We start from the raw sequence: 21,718 nt of genomic DNA, 5'->3' as shown, positions 1-21,718 counted from the left end.
ACCCGGTATGGATTTATCCCCTATGGCTGTGACAGCCAGAATAAACGAGAAGGATAACGCCTCCTACTAGTGTCTCTGAATTAGTACAGTCCAATGGTAACACAAAATGAGTAAATTTTCGTTCAAAACATTTTTTAGGCTTACCTTATTTTTTTGCCCTCTCAATAATTTAAAGTTAAATCTGCTTACCTGCGGCACACAGCCACGTCCCCCTCGAATTAGGGTACAGAACAAATAACGAACGCATCAGCAGTGGCGACCTCTGTCCTGCGGTTGTACAAATTATCGAGTGTGAAACCAGCCGGGTTGACAGCGGCGGTAGTGGTGGCATAAGGCAGCAGCAGTACCAACCGTAAACAGTTATTGCTGGACGCCTACGAAACTGAAGTGCCTAAGGTCTACAAGAAACTTAATGCGAGCCCTGGTGGGGGTTCGTGGGAGGGTGCAGTGAGGTGGGTCTGGAGTCGGGAAATCCTGAAGTGGGTGTTGACTGGACAAGTGTGAAAACGCTCTTTTTCATGACTCGTCGGATTCCTCCAGCATTAACAAATGTTATTCTGATGCTGAATGTGAGTCTCAGAGGAGGTTACTATGGTTCAAGCCCTCCACTGTTACTACATTTAAAACAATCTATACGTATGTACGTACGTGTTCTACGTTGAACTCCTTTCACACCGTACGGAGCCAACCGTGCCAGCCAGACGTACGGGGGAAAGACAACAAAGGCAACAAGAAAATCAGTTCGAAAGAAATTCGTTCTTAAATCTGTAGAAGAGCAGCACAACAACCTAGAAGACTGAAACAATCTCTCCCCCCTCCCCCCAGCCAACACGTTATATAGGCATAGTCCAGTGTCATGCGAATGATCAAATCACCCCGGAATGAGCCGGATCCCAGAGGCTAAGCAGGAGATCAACCTGGCAGGCACTTTAATGAGTGGCCACCGTGCATGCCAGGTTGCCATGGGCGGCTGCGGCGCCACGCCACGATTTGGGGAACAGAGCGAAGCGCAGCCACAAAAAAATAGCCAATGTTTCGCTGCACTTCTATGGTCCCGCGCCTGCGCTCCCGCGAATTTGCACACCCCACCGCGCTGACTAGTGCGGTGAAGTATGGCCGAATACATCCAATAACAAAAGCGCCGTGGGGGAGGCACCCCTCGTTCAGCCGTGGACTACGCACGGTTAGTTTAGTTTAATGGGCGATTTGGGCGATTATGTTCAGGGGCCCACCATGTCAGTGAATCATGCATCCGGCGAGTACTGCGCGTGCACGCGTGTGTGCAACAGGTTGACCGTGATGCCGGCGATGCTACTGCGGTGCCCATCGTATCCATGGCGATCGAGCCATCCATTCGGCAGAATGCCGTCGCGTCATCACTCCCGCTGCTTTGACCGGCCATCGAACGAGGACGGCGGTCGCCAGATCGCGCGCTCTCAGGTGCGCTTCGGTGGCCGTCTGGGACGCTCTTGCTGACGATATTACGAAGCCGCTGAAACTGCGCACTTTTAAATCATTGTCTAGATTGAAAACTCATTTCTTTAGAACTGCTTGTTCTGTTAAGTTTGTTGTCCTTCGACCCGCACCTCCAATTCGCACAGTTGGCTGCGTACGGTGCGAAATAATTCAACACGCAGTCTATTCTCCTATAACGCGATAGTTGCTTTCCTGAAAAATCGTGTAATAATAAATAATATGTAGGGTAAAGCACAGTCCGCAATAATACCGTGAGATGCGTATGCAGGCCGAACAAAGACTGAGGCACGTGGTTAGCATCTAGAAGCATCCAGCAGCATCCCAATGCCTTGTGCGATGCTACGCCGAGACAGCCGTTACGAACGCTTATTCCTACTCGACGTAGTTCCGTTCACTCGATCACGTCAGATCCAATTCGCGTTATAAAAAATGTGTTCCCAAATACATTCATTATCGCGTTATATCCCATTTGCGTTTTGAAAACAATGCGTGATAGCAGAACGGAATGTACATGCATCCATCGCTGCTCGTTTGACATTTCTCGAATATGTTTAAACTCTGCACAGGATACAGATGAAAAATCAATTATGATGGCGATTAAAGTTCCAAAAAATATACACAGCTTTTACGCATTATACCTCGTGTCATGTAAAAACTTTTTGAAGTAACGGAAGGCGCGTGCTGGTTTTATGAAGTCATCCTTTCTCTGACAGCCCGGATTATGTTTTATCTATTCCAAATAACTTGGAAAAAGTCAATCGAGTGAAACAACCTATCGGTAAGGGTGCCCAGCGCGTCGCCTCGCAAGCGTTACGAGGGCGTAATGCTGCAACGCCTACGTGATGTGTGGCAGCTGAATGACCATCAAGCAAAGCTTCATCCCTTCATAAGGCACGGCAAAGATACAAGAACAATGCAAGTGAAGAGGGAAACTGATCTCGTAATCACTGTATCGTGAGAATTCATATCGCGGTGAACTCATACTAGTTCTCCATAATAGAGGTGTTTTTGGGCTTCGATCGCGTAAATATAGATGCGTTGGAAAACCAGCCACTAACCGACACGGCCAATTAGTAAGATTTGTCACGTCAACAAAACATGCCAATTCGTTTTCTTTACATGATAAACCTTATTAATTGGCTGTGTCGGGTGGTGGCGGGTTTAACGACACATTTAAATTTACACGATCTAACCCAAATGCCTCTATTATGGATAAGATTGGTCGTGAAAGCCTACGTGTTAAACTAATACTAGTTCTGATCAACCCCTACTGGACATCTGTGAAAAAGAGCGTTGTAGCTCATCAGATTCCTGAAGTATTCATACATTATCTGCATGTATAAATCGCAACCTATTCCTCATGAGCAACGCTGCGGATTGGATACTAAAACAGTTGAAGACTGCACTTGACACCATTGGGCCTGATGAGAATTAAAATTTTAAAAAATGCTTATGACCAGTTTTTAAATAGACATGATGTCAAAAATTGCCACTCTATAGAGCATCCAAGTGCCAAACTCATACCTGTCAACCCCTTATCAGTGCCTACCTGATTACAAAACAATTCAGATCTTATTGGTCACTCTGTGCCTTTATATATCTCAACGTTCATCCTACAAAGTCCCACCACAAGGGAAAAACACAAACAAATAGACAAACACGATTTTTGTTTGCCCGTATTGAAACGGGTGTACGCCGTATGGACCTGAAAACACAATTTCCCTGTATTCTTTGGGTCTTTCGGTAAAGCCACGTAGATAGAAAAAAGAATAAAAATATCACGACGTTTCGATTGCAGCACAAGCAATCGTACAAGAATACGGGGTAAACCGTATGGGTTGACATGGTATGCAAACGTTCTACTTAATTAGATAGACTTTTTAATAAATATTTTCTCCTACAACATCAGAGTGCAGCGCCACATTAAATACGCACTACAATGACAATAGTTTAAAGCGATTTGAAGCATTTTTTTTGGGGGGGGGGGGGGGGCAGAGCTTTGTGACGTCATATTTGACAGGGGGTCTGACTTTTTGTGACGCCGTGTGACGATGAGGGGGGGGTGGTCAAAAATCGTCCAAATCGCGTGACGTCATTTATACATTCCCGGGGCTCGATTGCCATCTCAAAACACGCGTGTTCTACTTACTGGGGAGAGTCGGGTATATTAAAACGGTGTCCCAGTATCGACTTGGGTCTGCATTGCTATTCAACCGAGTGACCTTTTCCCTGCGCCCGTGAATCACGCGAGTCACAGAATGTTCTCGGGTTTAACCAGAGACAACCGCCCCGCTCCACACAGATCCCCACGTGTCGCCTTCAAAGGCTGTCGGGGGCAAGCGCTGTTAGCGAGCAGCAGCAGCTATGAAGGCTACCGGCACTGTGGCACACGACGGCGGTGGGTGGCCAGTGAACACGCTCGGGCCGCCTTTGTCTCCCCCAGTGGCGACGTTCACACACCGCAGCAGTTGCTCATTTGAGGCCGAGTCGACCTAGGAGAAGCCCAGATAATCATCACTGTGTGTTGGGGGCCGTCCATAAATGACTTCACGCACCTGGGGGGGGGGGGGGTCAGACATTTGTGACGATGTGTGACGAATGGGGGGGGGGGGTTGAGAAATGTGACGTCACATAAAAATGCGCAACTTTAAATAAATATAGACAACACGTTCTACTTAATTAAAAAAACTTGTTAATGAATGTTTTCTCCTACAACATCAAAGTGCAGCGCCACATGAAATACGCACTTCAATGACAATAGTTTAAAGCGATTTGAAGCATTTTTTTTGGGGGGGGGGCAGAGCTTTATGACGTCATATTTGAGGGGTGGTCTGACTTTTTGTGACGTCGTGTGACGAAGGGGGGGTCAAATATCGTCAAAAATCGCCTGACGTCATTTATGGACGGCCCCTTGGCCGAGAGCAAGCGCTAACCGCTACACCACCGCTCTCCACACACCAAAAGGTCCCCCGTGTAGCCTTAACAGACTGTAGGGGCAAGTGCTGTTAGCGAGTAACACCTATCAAGGCCGAAACGGCACACGATGGGGTGGGTGGCCAGCACCACGTCCGGCCGCCTTCCAGAGAATGCGTTAACGTGGTTGGGTTTTTTCTTTTGCTCCTTTCCATTTATTCAGGGTCGGATTAAGGTTCTTGTCGGCCATAGGCACTTCTGTTTCGTAGGCCTCCAAGTGATGACTTTCTAAAGTTTGGCACTGTTACTGCCCCATGTCATCGCTACCGCGACGCTGGCACTCGCTAAAGCTAATCAAAAACGATCTACGATCGACCATAGGGCAACAACGGCGCCTTGTTTTCCCTCGCACTGCTCTCTCACTTGAGAATGAGATTGTGCGAAAGACACCATTTGAAGATGTTATTCGCAAATTTTGCAATGAAAAAAACGCATCTCGAAAAGTTAATCTCCGGTGTTAATTTCTCTCTCGCCTTACGAAAAAAAGAACTATTGACATTGAAGTGACTGCCTCTTTGAATAAACACTGTCGCCTATCCTTGCTATATATAAGTATTACTCTTTGGTTCTTTCGGTAAAGTCACGTAGAAAGAGAAAATAATAAATTGAATAATAGCATACGACATTTCGATTTCAACACAAGCAATCATCAATCGCAACGTCGTGTGGCATTATTTAATTTATTATTTTCTCTTTCTACGTGACTTTACCTAAACAACCAAAGAGTAATTCCTGCTGTCACGAAAGCTCCAAATCAACTTTATATGAGTATATTTATTCAAGAAGATATCTTGGTTACATTGTTTTACCCATACAAACCACAAAAAACATGCTCACTTCTTTTTCGTAGGCCCTTTAGTTTGCGTAGGTCCAGCCCTGCATTCATTCCCTCACATCGTTCCCCTCCGGCACGTGTAACTCCACTCCCAACAATGAGCGGCGCCGTCGTTGGACTTGCAATCGAGTTTTTATCTCCCGGCGTGGCAGCCGAAACAAAGGGGACAAGTTTATGAACTTGCACCCGACCCCCCCCCCCCCAATCCCCCAATCGCTTTTTTTGTATATAGAAAGTGAACCGGTGGACCGGTTTCACCACAACCAGGGCACATCAGCACAGTGTCGTGACCGCTGGCCTCACTGCTGCAAAGTCTGTGAAGGTTGTCGATGTCCCGGCGCGGCGGTTGAATCGACGATGCAGGCTACCGAAATCCACCTGCTGACGAACCCTTGTCCACCCGGCGGTAACCAATGGGGATTGCAAGCACCGATTGGCAGGTCGGGTGTGGTGGGGTAGAGCGTGGGGCAGTTCCACCTCTTCCAAGGGGCCAACCCATAAATGACGTCACGCCATTTTGGACTATTTTAGATTATTTTAGACCCCCCCCCTCGTCACACGGCGTCACAAAAAGTCGGAACCCCCCTCAAATATGACGTCACAAAGCTCTGCCCCCCCCCCCCAAAAAAAAAACATGCTTCAAATCGCTTTAAACTATTGTCATTGTACTCTGATGTTGTAGGAGATAACATTTCTTAACAAGTCTATTTAATTAAGTAGAACGTGTTGTCTATACAGTATTTATTTAAAGTTTCGCATTTTGATGTGACGTCACATTTCTCAAACCCCCCCCCTCGTCACAAATGTCTGACCCCCCCCCCCTAGGTGCGTGACGTCATTTATGGACGGCCCCCAAGACGAAACTTTATTTTTTAACCAGTTAAGGCCCCACTGAGCAGTAGCTCTTTTTCAGAAATGACCTGGCCATCACAAATGATAGCTCAACGAAGTGGCTTATATTCTATGGTTCTTTCGGTAAAGTCACGTAGTTAGAAAAATAATAATAATTACATAATAAAAATGAAAATAATGTGAATTAAAAAGAATTAAAATATCACGACGTTTCGATCGCAGCACAAGCAATCGTTATCAGTAGAAAAGTGGCTTATCACGGCCGTCTGGAACGCTCTTTCTTACGATTTTAGGAACCCACTGGAGCTATGGACTTTTAGATAATCGAAATTGAAAACTCACTTTTTTTAGAACTGCTTTTTGTGTTTAGTTTGCTGTCCTTCCTCGCGCCTCCGATTAGCACGGTTGGCTACTTACGATGTGGAAGACGTTCAACATACATATTCACAAAGAGACGCAAGCTAAAACTAAACTAAACTATTTTTATTTCACCAGGTAAGGCCCGGTGAGCGATATGTAGCTTTTTTTCAGAAGCAACCTGGCCACAAATGATAGCTTAACGTGGACGTATATACCAGCCAAATAGTATAAAAGCGTGGCGATGTTGATTCTAAACGTGGAGGGAAAAACCGGTGGACCCGGAGAAAAATCAACGCGACCACGGGGAGACAGACACGCAAACTCGAAATATACGGCAGGCATCACGGGTTGGGATGGAACCCAAGACCCTCCTGTATATCAGGCGAGGGAGTTAACATGAGCGTCCACGGAGCTCGAGCCTTATGAACAAGCGAGAGGGAGGCAGCCTCTGGTCAGAGTGAGCGGTCGCCGCATTCACGAGCGCGTAACCGAGGTGGTCAGCAGGCCTCAAAGGAGGTTAATGCTTTGCCCTTTGTCAGAGCCAGGAAGCGGAGCTCCTAAAAAAATACAATACAAAGTTCAAATCATGGGCTCCCGGTTTTGATTAAAGCAGGTTCGCAAGGCCAACTCAGCTGAATGGTAATCGGAGTAACAGGAAAACCGGCTCCACAAAATCGCGAGGGTTCAGTTGTACAGTAAATCACCTAGATATAATATACACATAAAAAATATAGATGCGTTCCTGAAACTTCGTACGTCGAGTAACTTATAGCATTCGTCCTACCAGGATGCCGTACCCAGCCTTCGCAACTTCCCATTTCGTACTATAAACATTTCATAGCTTGCCTTTCATATTTTAAACAAAGACTATTTGTGTTGAAAATAATATATTTCATAATGTACGGTATTCATATTTAAAACGGACGTAAATAAAAGAAGCAGAGTGAAGAAACATAGTTATTTTCTTATGTATACATGACTATAGATTGATGATAGCATTATTTATTAATTTACGTGTGTACATATTTATTATTTTACTTTTTTTGCTTTTTGTGAAAAACAATGGGTAAAAAGTTTAACACGTAGGCTTTCACGACCAATATTGTCCATAATAACGTTTTTTTGGGGTTAGAACACGTAAATATAAATCTGTTAAACCCGCCACCACCCGACACAGCCAATCAGTAAGGTTTGTCACGTGAACAAAACGTGACAATTAGTGACTCTTCTTTGGTTCTTTCGGTAAAGTCACGTAGAATGAGAATAAAATTATAAAATAACACAATAAAATTCTCACGACGTTTCGACCACAACAGCAAAGCGGCCATCTTCAGGTGAAAGGAACAGACCTGTCGGGACGACAGAGCTTCAAATGATTAGTGACTCCCTCAGCACACAGCTGTTGGGTGTTGGAGAGTAATACCACAACATTTACAATCCGGACGTGACGTGTTGCTGGTGAACGATGAAAAAGAGAATCAAAATACTGCAGAGCCCACTGAAGTAGATCCCACAGAGCTCACTGAAGTGGATACTACTGATCCTACTGAAGTGGGTCCCACTGATCCCACTGAAGTGGACACCACAGATCCCACTGAAGTAGATCCCACTGATCCCACTGAAGTGGATCCCACTGATCCCACTGAAGTAGATCCCATAGATCCCACTGAAGTAGATCCCACTGATCCCACTGAAGTGTATCCCACTGATCCCACTGAAGTAGATCCCACAGATCTCACTGAGGTTGATCCCACTGATCCCACTGAAGTGGATCCCATAGATCCCACTGAAGTAGATACCACTGATCCCACTGAAGTGGATCCCATAGATCCCACTGAAGTAAATCCCACAGAGCCCACTGAAGTGGATCCCACTGATCCTACTGAAGTTGGATACCACAGATCCCACTGAAGTGGATCCCATAGATCCCACTGAAGTGGACACCACAGATCCCACTCAAGCGCATACCATAGATCAATGGCGGAGCCAGGATTTTCAGGTAGAGGGGGTAACCTATCCAGGATGAAAAATTATAGGAGTTGTTAATAATTAAGGACTTGTTAGTAAGTAAGAAGTTGTTAGCAATTAAGGACATTTGCCTTGCTTTTTATTCGACGCGTGTGCGGCGATGGCGAAGCCATCGATCGAGGGTCGAATTCGAACCGTGTTGTGTGATCGGCATCACGCTCGCTGAAGGTGAATGCCTTCAGGGAAGTCGTGTACTGTATACGCAACTGCGCACAATTCTGCGAGTCACTTATAACTGTTTTGCCGATACTTATTGCCAATTATGGACTCAGACTATTGTCCTATCATCTCATAAAGTCCATGGCACGTAATAAAATGCTTCACAGTGGCATTGTAGGTCGTATAATGCCGATTTATTACTAATAAACCCCAACAATCCGATCGAAATTAGGGATTTCGATTGGATCATTAGGGGTCACGTGCCACCCCACCCTCCCATTGGCTCCGCCAATGTCACAGATCCCACTGAAGCTGATACCACAGAGCCCACTGAAGCAGATATCACAGATCCCACTGAAGTGGACACCACAGAGCCCACTGAAGTGGACACCACAGATCCCACTGAAGTGAATACCACAGAACCCACTGAAGTGAATACCACAGAGAAACCCCTGAGATCATCACCTCAAGTCACAAAAATAAAATCGATTACCTGAATGTAAATGCAATGGCTTTAACAAAACATCAGAAATAGCCGCACAATAGGATTACATCATTGAAGACCTGGTCCATCAAGGACTACAACTACTGATGTACCCCCCCTGGTGAGACATTACTTAACCAACACATACTTCACTTGGAACGGAACTTTCTACAAACAAACTGAGGGGACCCCAATGGGCTCCCCCCTGTCTCCGGTTGTAGCCAACGTATTCATGGAAAATTTTGAAACTGACGCCATCCAGACTGCCACTCTGCGCCCGACCTTATGGAAGAGGTACGTGGATGACACTTTTGTCATCTGGCCACATGACCAGCCTGCTCTAGACCAATTCCGCGACCACATCAATTCCATACACCCAGCCATCAGATTTACCATGGAGGTCGAAAAAGATGGCAAACTACCCTTTTTGGATGTCTTAATTAAAAGGAGACCTGATGGCTCAATGAGCCACTCTGTCTACAGAAAAGCTACCCATACAGATGCTTACTTGAAACCGGATTCCCACCACCATCCATCCCAGAAGAACTTCCTCATCAAGACTCTATACCATAGAGCCCAATGCATTTCCGACCAGGAACACATTACCAGTGAACTCAAGCACGTACACCAGGCTCTCAGGACTAATGGTTACTCCGACTACACAATCCACAAAGCCATCACTCCAGCCATGAAGAAGGATCCTCTTGAGTAGCCACTCAAAACCATCACCTTACCCTACATTGCAGGGGTTACTAAAAAGATATCCAAAATCCTGAATAAACACAAGATCTAGGTCCGATTCAACACAGTACATAAAATCCGTGATCTGGTTCCATCTGTAAAAGATGCTGTTCCAGACATACGGTACCCGGGCGTTTACAAACTAAAGTGCCTCTGTGGTAGCAACTACATTGGGGAAACCAAACGACATATCTCGGACCGCATCCGTGAACATAAAGCAGACTTGAAACACGGCAGGACGAACTCTTCTGCCGTGGCAGATCACTGTTATAATTCAGTGGGTTCACATGACATTGACTTCTCCAAGACGGAGGTTCTTTGCAAGCCAACCGGCTACCATGAGAGATTCGTTCATGAAGCCATCCACATATACAAACACAGAGACAATTTCAACCGAGAGGATGAATTCTGGCTTAGTAACCATTGGAAAGATACTCTTTGGTTCTATTCGGTAAAGTCACGTAGGTAAAAAATAAAACAACAAAAATCACGACGTTTCGGCCACAACACAAGTGGCCTTCATCAGGTGAAGGGGACCGTACTATCACAACGCTGTCCTCGTGACAGTACGGTCCCCTTCACCTGATGGAGGCCACTTGTGTTGTGGCCGAAACGTCGTGATTTTTGTTGTTTTACTTTTTTACCTACGTGACTTTACCGAAAAGAACCAAAGAGTATGGATCCTTGCAGTCACGAAAGCTTCAAATCTAGCATTGGAAAGATGTTTTAAACCATTTCGGTTCTTAATTAATTGTATTTTGCGGTGACCGTCAGACCGCAGCTCTTTCGCTGGCATTGTGACTGTTTCTCCCTCCCCCCTCCTCCCTTCCGAGTATGGATTGACCCGTCCGCCTGAATGTCGCTGTCCTTGGTGCTGGTTGATGAGGAGATAGGAAAAAACGCAATTTTTTCTCTCCTTGGTGCTCTTCTCTCCCTCACACCAACGCTAATCCCCCAGTTACATGCTAATTTATATGTAAACTCCTCTCCCCATAGAGCCCAATGCATTTCTGACCAGGAACACATTACCAGTGAACTCAAGCACGTACACCAGGCTCTCAGGGCTAATGGTTACTCCGACTACACAATCCGCAAAGCCATCACTCCAGTCATGAAGAAGGATCCTCTTGTGGAGCCACTCAAAACCATCACCTTACCCTACATTGCAGGGGTTACTAAAAAGATCTCCAAAATCCTGAATAAACACAAGATCCAGGTCCGATTCAACACAGTACATAAAATCCGTGATCTGGTTCCATCTGTAAAAGATGCTGTTCCAGACACACAGTACCTGGGCGTTTACAAACTAAAGTGCCTCTGTGGTAGTAGCTACATTGGAGAAACCAAACGACATATCTCGGACCGCATCCGCGAACATAAAGCAGACTTGAAACACGGTAGGACGAACTCCTCTGCCGTGGCAGATCACTGTTATAATTCAGTGGGCTCACATGACATTGACTTCTCCAAGACGGAGGTTCTTTGCAAACCAACCGGCTACCATGAGAGATTCGTTCATGAGGCCATTCACATATACATGCACAGAGACAATTTCAATCGAGAAGATGGATTCTGGCTTAGTAACCATTGGAAAGATGTTTTAAACCATTTCTGTTCTTAATTAATTGTATTTTACGATGACCTTCAGACCGCAGCTCTTTCGCTGGCATTGACTCTTAATACCTCTCACATCACGGTTAATGGTATGGTTTACAACATGGAGTATAACAGCGCCTCGCAGCTGTCTCTCTCCCCCTCCTCTGTTCCGACCATGGATGAACTCGTCGGTCTGAACGGGACCCGCAGCTATCCGTGTTGCTAAAGTTGAGGGTAAGAATCCACCCATTTTTCACCATATAGCATTGTGATATATAACGACTTATTGTTGGTAGCTTAGCTGATTGGAGAATATAGAGTTTATTGATAACATTTATATATAACATTTATATTTTAGTATGTTTTATTGGTTCACTATATAGTATTCATTATATATTGTATTGTATACCCAGTTACTGTGAATAGCTCAGATGTGTAGGCCTTAACTTCAACAAAGCCATTTCTGTGACTAGTCACAAGCTAATCACTCAGTTATTTCAATGATAAATTCGCCTAGTTATTTCAATGCTAAATTATCCTGTTTGATTTGTACTAGTTGCCTCGGTGAATGTATATGCTCTGACTTTAACATAGCTATTTCTGTGACCAGTTACAAGCTAATCACTCAGCTATTTCAATGCTAAATTCTATGCTAATTCCTTTGTCAAGGAGTGCCTCTGCGGATGTGTATACTTTAACTTAGCTATTTCAATGCTAAATTCTATGCTAATTCCTTTGTCAAGGGGTGCCTTTGCGGATGTGTATGCTTTAACTTTAACATAGCCTTTTCTGTGACCAGCCACAAGCTAATCACTCAGCCATTTCAATGCTAAATTATATGCTAATTCCTTTGTCAAGGCGCTTTGTTTCTTCTCACACAGCTTAAAGGTCGTGATCTCAGCGTGGCTTTCTCACTCCAGCGCTGTCCTCCAGACAGTCTCGTCCCCGTCAGCTGATGAAGGCCGCTTGTGTTGTGGCCGAAACGTCGTGAGAATATTATTGTGTTATTTTATTTTATCAATTTATTATTTTATTCTCATTCTACGTGACTTTACCGAAAGAACCAAAGAAGATCCTCTCCCCCCGTCCCCCCGGTCCGAGCTCGTCGTTCGCCGTGGTGCTAATCCCTCACACCAACATCATGCTGATCCCCCAGTTACATGCTAATTTATATGTAAACTCCCCTCCCACCTCCTCCAGTCCCAGCTCGTTCGCTCTCCGTAATGCTAATCTCCCAGTTACATGCTCCTTTGTCAAGGCTCTCTGTTCCTCCCACACAGCTTAAAAGACGCTGTCAAGCTTGACAGGGTTCACTCAAGCGCTGTCTTCTGGACAGTCCTGTTTCTTCACCTGAGGATGGCTACTTGTGTTGTGGCCGAAACGTCGTGAGAATTTGATTGTTTTATTTTATTATTTTATTCTCATTCTACGTGACTTTACCGAAAGAACCACAGAAGAATAGGATTACAATCAATAAACTATAAAATATCAATTAATACAGAGGTCGCCAGTTCGATTAGGGGCAATATTGCTTAAATCATCTTAGTTCTATTCACAGAATCAACTGGCAGGACACGTGGTGTGATGTTAACTGCCTCGACTGCTGTACAGGAGGTCGTGGGTTCGATCCCAACCCTAACACCTGCTTCATATTTGGAGTTTGCATGTTCGCCGCGTGGTCGTGTGTATGTTTCTCTGGTCCCTCCGGTTTTTCCCTCCACATTTAGAAACGTGCTTTAAGAGTATTTGGCTGCAATGAATTTCCACGCGATAAGCCACTTCGTCAAATTATCGTTTGTCGTAGTCAGGTCGCTTCTGAAAAACAGCTAATACCTCGGTGGGCCTTACCTGGTAAAATAATTTAGTTGCATTTTTAATAACAGTTTTAATTTCCCACAATGATATTTTGCTCTGGTTCTGGCCATAAACATGTCTGTTCTTTTGCTAACACCCGCAGTTTACTTAACTGTGCAATTTCACTCATCTTGCTTTTGTACTATTTTTTGGCTTGTTTCACTGTTGGAGATATTGACCGTTCAAAAAGTAGGGGGTATTGGATCTTGTAGTCCTACCAAACGGTGATATAATTTATAAGTCATTTAACTCTAATGATAAATGCTCATCACGCAGCCAAAGTGAGTGGACATTGAACTGAAGGTTGGATCTTAACAAAGCCTATTCGTGGCAACGTGAAACACTTGGTCTCACTAGAATGAGTGTCTCATTCTAACAACTTTGTTTCTCCACATCGCCGTTACACCATCATCATCATCATCACGACCATCGATATTAACATCAAGCACCACATCCGTCTGTCTTTGTACCTCTTGTTGCTGGTGCCCAGGTTCAATGCCACTCGCCGCTGGCGTTTTTCACGTGACGTTGGAATCCAGGTCAGCTCGGGAAGTGACATTCGGGCTCTTCTGGTTGTCTGGAAACGGGGAAAGCTGCATCTATGTACGTGTGTGTATGTTAAAATTATTATGCAATACATATTTAAAAGTGCATAGCTCCAAGTGGCTTCCTTATCTCGGAAGGAAGAGCGTTCCAGGTGGCTACAGAAGCGCATCTGAAAGCGCGCGATGCTGTGACCACCGTTTGACGGTTAGCCAAAACCCGGTGTGAGGATGACCGGAGTCCACGTGATGATTTATGCTCCTTGACGAGATCAGCGAGGTATTGTGGTTCACTTGTGGCAATCACTGTGTGTGCAATGAGCGTTTGACAACCAGAAGTCAATGCAGCCTGGCGAGTACTGGACGGACACGGTCGGATCTTGCAGTACCCCGTCACGACACGTGCCAGAGAAATTTGACACACTGCAGCTGGTCAATGTTTTCTTGCTTGCCAAACGTCCCGTAGAGTAGTGAGTTGCAATTTGTGGTGCCTCGTCGATATTACTATGCTACGCGCCACCGCCGCGTTGGCTGCGTCACAGCTCAATCGTGGTCGCATGTGTCGTAGAGCCCTGATATTAACAATTTCAGGACCTGATAACATTTTGCACGTGGAGATCAAACGACATATTCTTTAGACGAGTAGTAAAACGAATCCTGGAGTCTGTTGACTGCCACGCCTGATCCTCCCACTATTTTTTTGTTCGCCTCAGCCTGGGCGCCGACCAGCAGAACCTCTGGACGCAGAGGCAGCCACGTAAAGCGATTTCAGAAGCGGTTCTGTGATTACCTCTTCCGGGGGGCAGAGGAAGGGGGCGGGACATTGTCTCACGCAGGATGGTGCACTGCCCCGCGCAGGATTCCGCACCGCACGGGAATTCCACCGTATCGTGAAACGATGCCGATGTAACATTATATATAGACATATAAAATAGGGGCTGGGGAAGTTCACACGCCATTTTCCCTCCCCCGTAAATGCCCCGCTCCTTATTGTTACCCCCACTGCGCCTGGGCAGCGAGCCCCGAATGCCCCCTCCATCCCCACCCCCCTGTTTGGTCGATAATTGTCTCTAATTATCGATAGTTCTTGAGGGTGTATCGCTCCAGGTTTGTTGCCACATTACCTGCTGTCCCCCCCTCCACCCCCGCTTCAAAATCTATTTTGTATTCTGGGTTTTAAAAAATCAAACGAATTCTAGCAATAACAAATAATACATTCATTTTTTTTTAATATATCAAATTGCTTAGGTTTGTGGTTTCTCAAACTTCACTGCAGCCTTGCACCCCTTTGGTTTTCAATCGTAAAAAAAAAAATTTGAATGTTAATAAATATGTCGTGAGTTCAACTGAGTCGCAGATGCACTTCTTAGAGGCAACACATTTATTAAAACCAACACACGGGGTACTACCCCTTAACACATTTACAACCTATGGTGGTGGACCACCAGGCTAACTACTCTAATTACACTGGAGTTAGCTACGACGGACCAGACCCTGGCCTGGGTCCCGGTCCACGTGTTGGTGACTCTTGTAGGACGTAGAACGTAGATTCTTCAGGATGAACAACAGCAGCCGGTCCCTCTCAGGGACCCGGCTTATATCCTCTGTGGCGTGGCTGGCCCCACCCTTAGCAACGACCATCTTCTAGAACCCTCGTGCAGGATCTCGACCCTGACACGTGACCACCCCGAGCCCCCCACCCGAGGCCCCTGTGTAGACTTTACCGGTCACGTGTCCTTCGGAGTCAACCAGAGTGCCGCGGCCCTTAGTATCCCCATTGTCATGGCCGGCACTCTCACACCCTATCCTGTAGGGGTCGGCACTGCACGCAGAGCGTGGTGCCACTCAGCACTGTCAGACAGCGCTCACCGAGCCCCTCTAGGGCCGGTACTGCACCCACATGTGAGTGGTGCCCGCGATGTCAATGCATCGCACGCCGTGCCTCTCTAGGGCCGACATTACACAGTGACATCCGCGATATCACTACAAATCTACAGGGTTTAATTAAACAAAGTAAGTTGTAGTACGTACGTGCCCGTTGCTTAATTTGTATTTCGATTATCTACCTTCTAAACATTCTGGCCATGTCTCGCACCACCAGACAGGGCATCTCGCACTCGCAGGGGATGCATGCACCCCAGGTTAAGAACCACTGGCTTTGGTAACGAGCCCCAGCGGACATTCGCCGGATTAAATGCAAAGACACCGAACTGAACAAAATAAGCAAAGCACGGTGGTCCCGCATGGGAGAGAGCGATAGGCAGGGTCGGCCTCACGGTATGATAACTCGCGCGCAGAGAGGAAAGCGCGTTCAGAAAGGCGGGGGAAATATAGGCCATAATTTGTTTGCACTTCTCCAGAGGCTGAGGGTGGATTGAGCGAGGCGGACGGAGGCCCCCGTCGCGCCGCGCGCGTGCCAAGATGAACTTCGCGAGTTGGCGCATTGCTCGCCAAGTCTTTGTTCCACGCATTAACTATTCAACTTACAAATGTTTTATTTTTACCATGTAAGCTCCCACTGAGCTACGTAGCTATTTTTTTTTCAGAAGAGACCCGGCTATCGCAAATGATAGCTCAACAAATTGACTTTATCATCATCATCATCATCGTCGTCGAGTGGAAATTCATGGCAGCAGCCAAATGCTCTGAACATGTGACTCTTGGTTCTAAATGTGGAGGGGAAAGCTCCGAGGACCCTGAGATAATTCCACGGGGAGAGAGGCAGCAGGCGTCAGAGTTGGGACCGAAACCAGGACGTCCTGGATACCACGCGACGGAGTTAACATCTCGCCCCCGTGGCACCCCCCGTTAGCAAGGTCACTTGTCTCTCTCTCGTCTCGTCGTCGCCATGAATCGTCGTTTTTGTATCTCTCTACAAGAGTAGCGCCTGTGTGTGTCTTTGTACGCAGGAAGCAGTCAGGTTAGCGCACTGCCCTACGAACCCGTTGTCCCGAGTTCGATTAACGCTCACGGCCAATATAACAGTGGCGCATATCAGAAGCGGTGCTGGGCCTCCCCTAGGTCGATTCAGCCTCAATTGAGTACTCGGTGTGATGTGTTAGGTTGGGAGCATACATATTTATATAATTTAGTTTATTTTCTCTGTGATTATCATGTTCTTGTTATGTGTATTTTTTCTCTCTCTCTCGTTGTTTATGTATTAATTTTTTTAGGCTGAGTAGTGGGGTTTTGTTTTTGTATTAACTGTGTAAGGGACCGGCTAAATATCGTAAGTCGGACCATCGTAACTCGGGGACTGCATAGTCCCCGAGTTACGATGGTCCGACAATGGAGTCACGCAGCAGCCGATGACAACTTGTTTCATGCATCGTGTTTTACCCATCCAAGAACCTATCCAGGCTCCAACCCACTTAGATTCCGAGACGAGAGCATTCTGGTCGATTTCGTCGTAGGCGCCACACACTCAGCTCAACGTCATTCATTTTCCGGCCGACTAAAGTCGAGATGTTAGTTTGACCGTGTGCGTGAGAGCCCAGCTATGAGGATCAGCTCGCTGGGGAAATGCCCGGCTGTCCTCCTGCACCAGTTCAACCCTGGAGATAGAGTGGGTAGATTGGGTAGGGTAGAGTGGGTTTGGGTGGTAGAGTGGGATGGGTAGTGTGGGTGGGTAGAGTGGGTGAGTGGGTTTGGGTGGGTAAAGTGGGGTGGATAGAGTGGGTTGGTATGATGAGGTGGGTAGAGTGGGTGGGTAGAGTGGGTTGGTAGAGTGGGGCGGGTAGAGTGGGTGGGTAGGGTGGGGTGGGTAGAGTGGGTTTGGTTGGGTAAAGTGGGGTGGGGAGAGTGGATGGGTACAGTGAGGTAAGTAGAGTGGGGTGGGTAGAGTGGGTGGGTAAAGTGGGTGGGTAGAGTGGGGTGGGTAGAGTGGGTGGGTAGTGTAGGGTGGATAGAGTGGGGTGAGTAGAGTGGGCAGGGTGAGTCGGTGGAGTGCGGCTCAGCTGAGATGAAGAGAGGGGGCAGGACGTGCTGAGTCTATGGGCAGTGTTTGTCTTTGGGCAGTGTTGAGTCTATCTGCAATGTTGAGTCTATGGGTAGTGTTGATTCTACGGGTAGTGTTAATCTATGGGCAGTGTTCGTCTATGGGTAGTGTTAGTCTTTGGGTAGTGTTAGTCTATGGGTAGTGTTAGTCTATGAGCAGTGTTAGTTTATGGGTAGTGTTAGTCTATGGGCAGTGTTAGTCTATGGGCAGTGATAGTCTATGGGCAGTGATAGTCTATGGCAGTGGTTCTTAACCTTGTTGGAGGTACCGAACCCCACCAGTTTCATATGTGCATTCACCGAACCCCTCTTTAGTGAAAAATAAAATGTGATTTTTTTTCAAATTCAAGACGTAGATATGTTTTTTACTGGTACACAAAACGAGCCGTGCATGAACATTACCTTGTTCAAAGAATAAAACCAACACAATGCATAAACTCACAACAAATTACATACCTGGAAATCAATGTGACTTCTGCTGTTGCCTTTGAGAGATCAGTTCAGATATGCGTGGCTTCACCTTGGCAAGTGCCACTCTCATGTCATTTTCACAGCAAAGTCTGTTCCTTTTCTTCGTTTTTATGTCCAGCATCCTCGAAAAGGATTGCTCACAAAGATATGTTGTAACAAATGGTATAAAAAAATCCAGGGCTTTCTTAGCAATAACTGGATACTTGTTCATTTGTCGACACCAAAACGTTGAGAGCGTTGTTGTTCTGAAGAGTTGCTATTGAACCTGGCTCTGCTGAATTTCAATGATTTCGTCGAGGAATTCATCATTGACATCTGCTGTTTCAACAGCAAACGTGAACGGCTGTCTCAGCCATGCTGGATATGACTCTCTTGTAGGGAAATATCCGTCGAGAGACTTTGCAAGCTCATCTAAGTGCGTGGCAATTGTTTGCTTCAGTTCCGTGGATACAGAAATATCTCCGATTCCAGACACATCTTCGATCTTACTTGCACAGTCGTCCAGAAGCGGGAAGTTTGCGAAGATATTGTTCTCTGTTCGTCGTTTCCATAACGGTAGCTTTTTTTGAAAAGCCTTCAGGTGTTCTTCCGCTTCCATGATATTGACTCCACCACCCTGCATCTGCTGATTGAGATGATTGAGAGCTGCGAATATATCAGCCATGTACGCTAAAATGAGAATGAACTCAGGATTTTTGAAGCAATCTGCATGGCAGTGTTGGTGCTCTTGCAAAAACAGGGCTAATTCTACACGCATGGCAAAAACACGATTCAGCACCTGTCCCCGGGATAACCACCGAATATTAGAATGGAGCAGAAGTACCTCAAATTCAGAGCCCATTTCTTTACACAGCTCACTGAAGATGCGGTGCCTCAGAGCACTTTTTCGCACATAGTTCACACATTCCACTACAGTTTTTAATACTTCTGTCATTTTTGGAGGTAAGGTTTTTGTTGCCAACGCATGCCTGTGCAGAATACAATGCGTCACAATGATGTGTGGTGCATCGGCCTTTACTAGCGCACCAAAACCAGACTTTCTTCCCAGCATGACTGGAGCTCCGTCCGTACAAACTGCAGAAACCATATCCCATGAAAGATTGTTGTCTCTGAAGAAGTCATCCACAAGCTTCTTCACATCGGCTGCCTTCGTTGTTGTTGTAAGAGGCTTACAAAATAAAAACTATTCTTTTATCATGTCGTCTTTCACATAGCGTACAAAAACAGCAAGCTGGCTTAGATCAGAAACGTCTGTGGTTTCGTTGAGTTGAAGGCTGAATTTTGCCGGGCTTGAAATCAGATCCGCGACTACTTGAGCCAAGATGTCTTTACTCATGTCTTCTATTCTGTCACTGACGGTGTCATTTGAAAGGGGAATTTGGGATAATTTACCTTCGGCCGCTGTTCCGAGTATCAGATTCGCCATCTTTAATGCAGCTGGTTTCACAAGTGTTTCACCAATGGTGTGTGGCTTGCCCTGCTTTGCGATCAGGTAAGCAACTTCGTACGATGCTGTCAGGATCGGTTTGTTAACAGGTACAAATCCAAGAGCAGGCAGAGTGGCCCTTTCATCGAATCTGGCTCTCTTCACCCTGAATTCAGCAAGTGTTGTGTTCTTGTATTCCCCGTCTCCATGCAGCTTCAAGAAGTGTTCCTTTAGTTTTGCCGGTGCAAGACTAGAGTTGCTCAACTTGGCGTTGCAAATCATGCAGATAGGACGCTCACTCCCATCACGTTCCGTGATACATGAGAATCCATGTTGTACATATTCGTCCGACCACTTTCTTCTTTTGCCCGACATAGTTAGTATGGATAAAATATTAAAGAAATCACACGACGTACGACAACAACAGTCACACGTTGACTACTGAGTACGCACTAAATTCCCCGCAGCGCTGATTGGCCAAGCAGTGTAGCATGATCATCTGCAGCCAGTGATGGCCAAGCGGGCCGTGTGTGTCATCACAAATTTACACAATAATTCAAGTGTGTCCGGACCTCCGTGGCGGGGGCTCTGCCGAACCCCTGAGATCGACTCACCGAACCCCTGGGGTTCGATCGAACCCAGGTTAAGAACCACTGGTCTATGGGCAGTGTTAGATGGGTAGTGTTAGTCTATGGGCAGTGTTAGATGGGCAGTGTTAGTCTATGGGCAGTGTTAGCCTATGGGCAGTGATAGTCTATGGGCAGTGTTAGTCTATGGGTAGTGTTAGTCTATGGGCAGTGTTAGTCTATGGGCAGTGTTAGTCTATGGGCAGTGTTAGTCTATGGGCAGTGATAGTCTATGGGCAGTGATAGTCTATGGGCAGTGATAGTCTATGGGCAGTGATAGTCTATGGGCAGTGATAGTCTATGGATAGTGTTAGTCTATGGGCAGTGTTAGTCTATGGGCAGTGTTAGATGGGTAGTGTTAGTCTATGGGCAGTGATAGTCTATGGGCAGTGTTAGATGGGTAGTGTTAGTCTATGGGCAGTGTTAGTCTATGGGCAGTGATAGTCTATGGGCAGTGATAGTCTATGGGTAGTGTTAGTCTATGGGCAGTGTTAGTCTATGGGCAGTATGTATGTACGTTGAACTTCTTTCACACCACCATAATTAGCCAACCGCGCAGATCGGAGTTGCGAGCTTGCGCTGTAACGAGCTCGTGGCGTGTTCAGTCACAATGAACAGCAACGAGAACAAGGAGATCAAGAAGAAAAAAAAGCAGCTTGAGGTCATTTTCAAGGGTGGGTGACCGTGCACCAGTGGTAGAATCGTCAGGAATTCCCCCCCTCCAACAAAAGTGTATTTTGAACCAAAAGTTACGCCGCAAAGACTCCTGGGCTGGCCCAGGACAAGCTGTTGTTGGGACGATGTTGCTCGGCTGGCCTGGCAATGCCTGGGAATTACCCAGGAAGATCTGGAGTCTATTTTTACTAGTGTATAGTCGTTTATAGTAGTGTATATTAGTGTAGTGTAGTAGTGCATCGTCAACTATAATAGTGTATAGTGTAATGTATAGTAGTGTATTATTGTATAGTAATGTATAGTAGTGTATAGTGTAGTGCATAGTAGTGTAGTAGTGTATAGTAATGTATAGTCGTGTATAGTGTAGTGTGCAGTGTATAGTGTAATGTATAGTAGTATAGTAGTGTATTATTGTATAGTAATGTATAGTAGTGTATAGTGTAGTGTATAGTAGTGTAGTAGTGTATAGTAATGTATAGTCGTGTATAGTGTAGTGTGTAGTGTAGTAGTGTAGTGTATAGTAGTGTATAGTTGTGTATTGTGTAATGTATAGTCGTGTGAAGGGAGGTCTGGACCGCCCCATTTAACACACTGCCACCACAACCCTCGCCAGGACAAGCGGAC

The sequence above is a fragment of the Petromyzon marinus genome, chromosome 61, assembly GCF_048934315.1.
Source record: "Petromyzon marinus isolate PM22_M1 ecotype Great Lakes invasive population chromosome 61, UKy_Petmar_22M1.pri1.0, whole genome shotgun sequence".
Taxonomy (NCBI): domain Eukaryota; kingdom Metazoa; phylum Chordata; class Hyperoartia; order Petromyzontiformes; family Petromyzontidae; genus Petromyzon; species Petromyzon marinus.
This window is presented reverse-complemented; position numbering follows the sequence as displayed.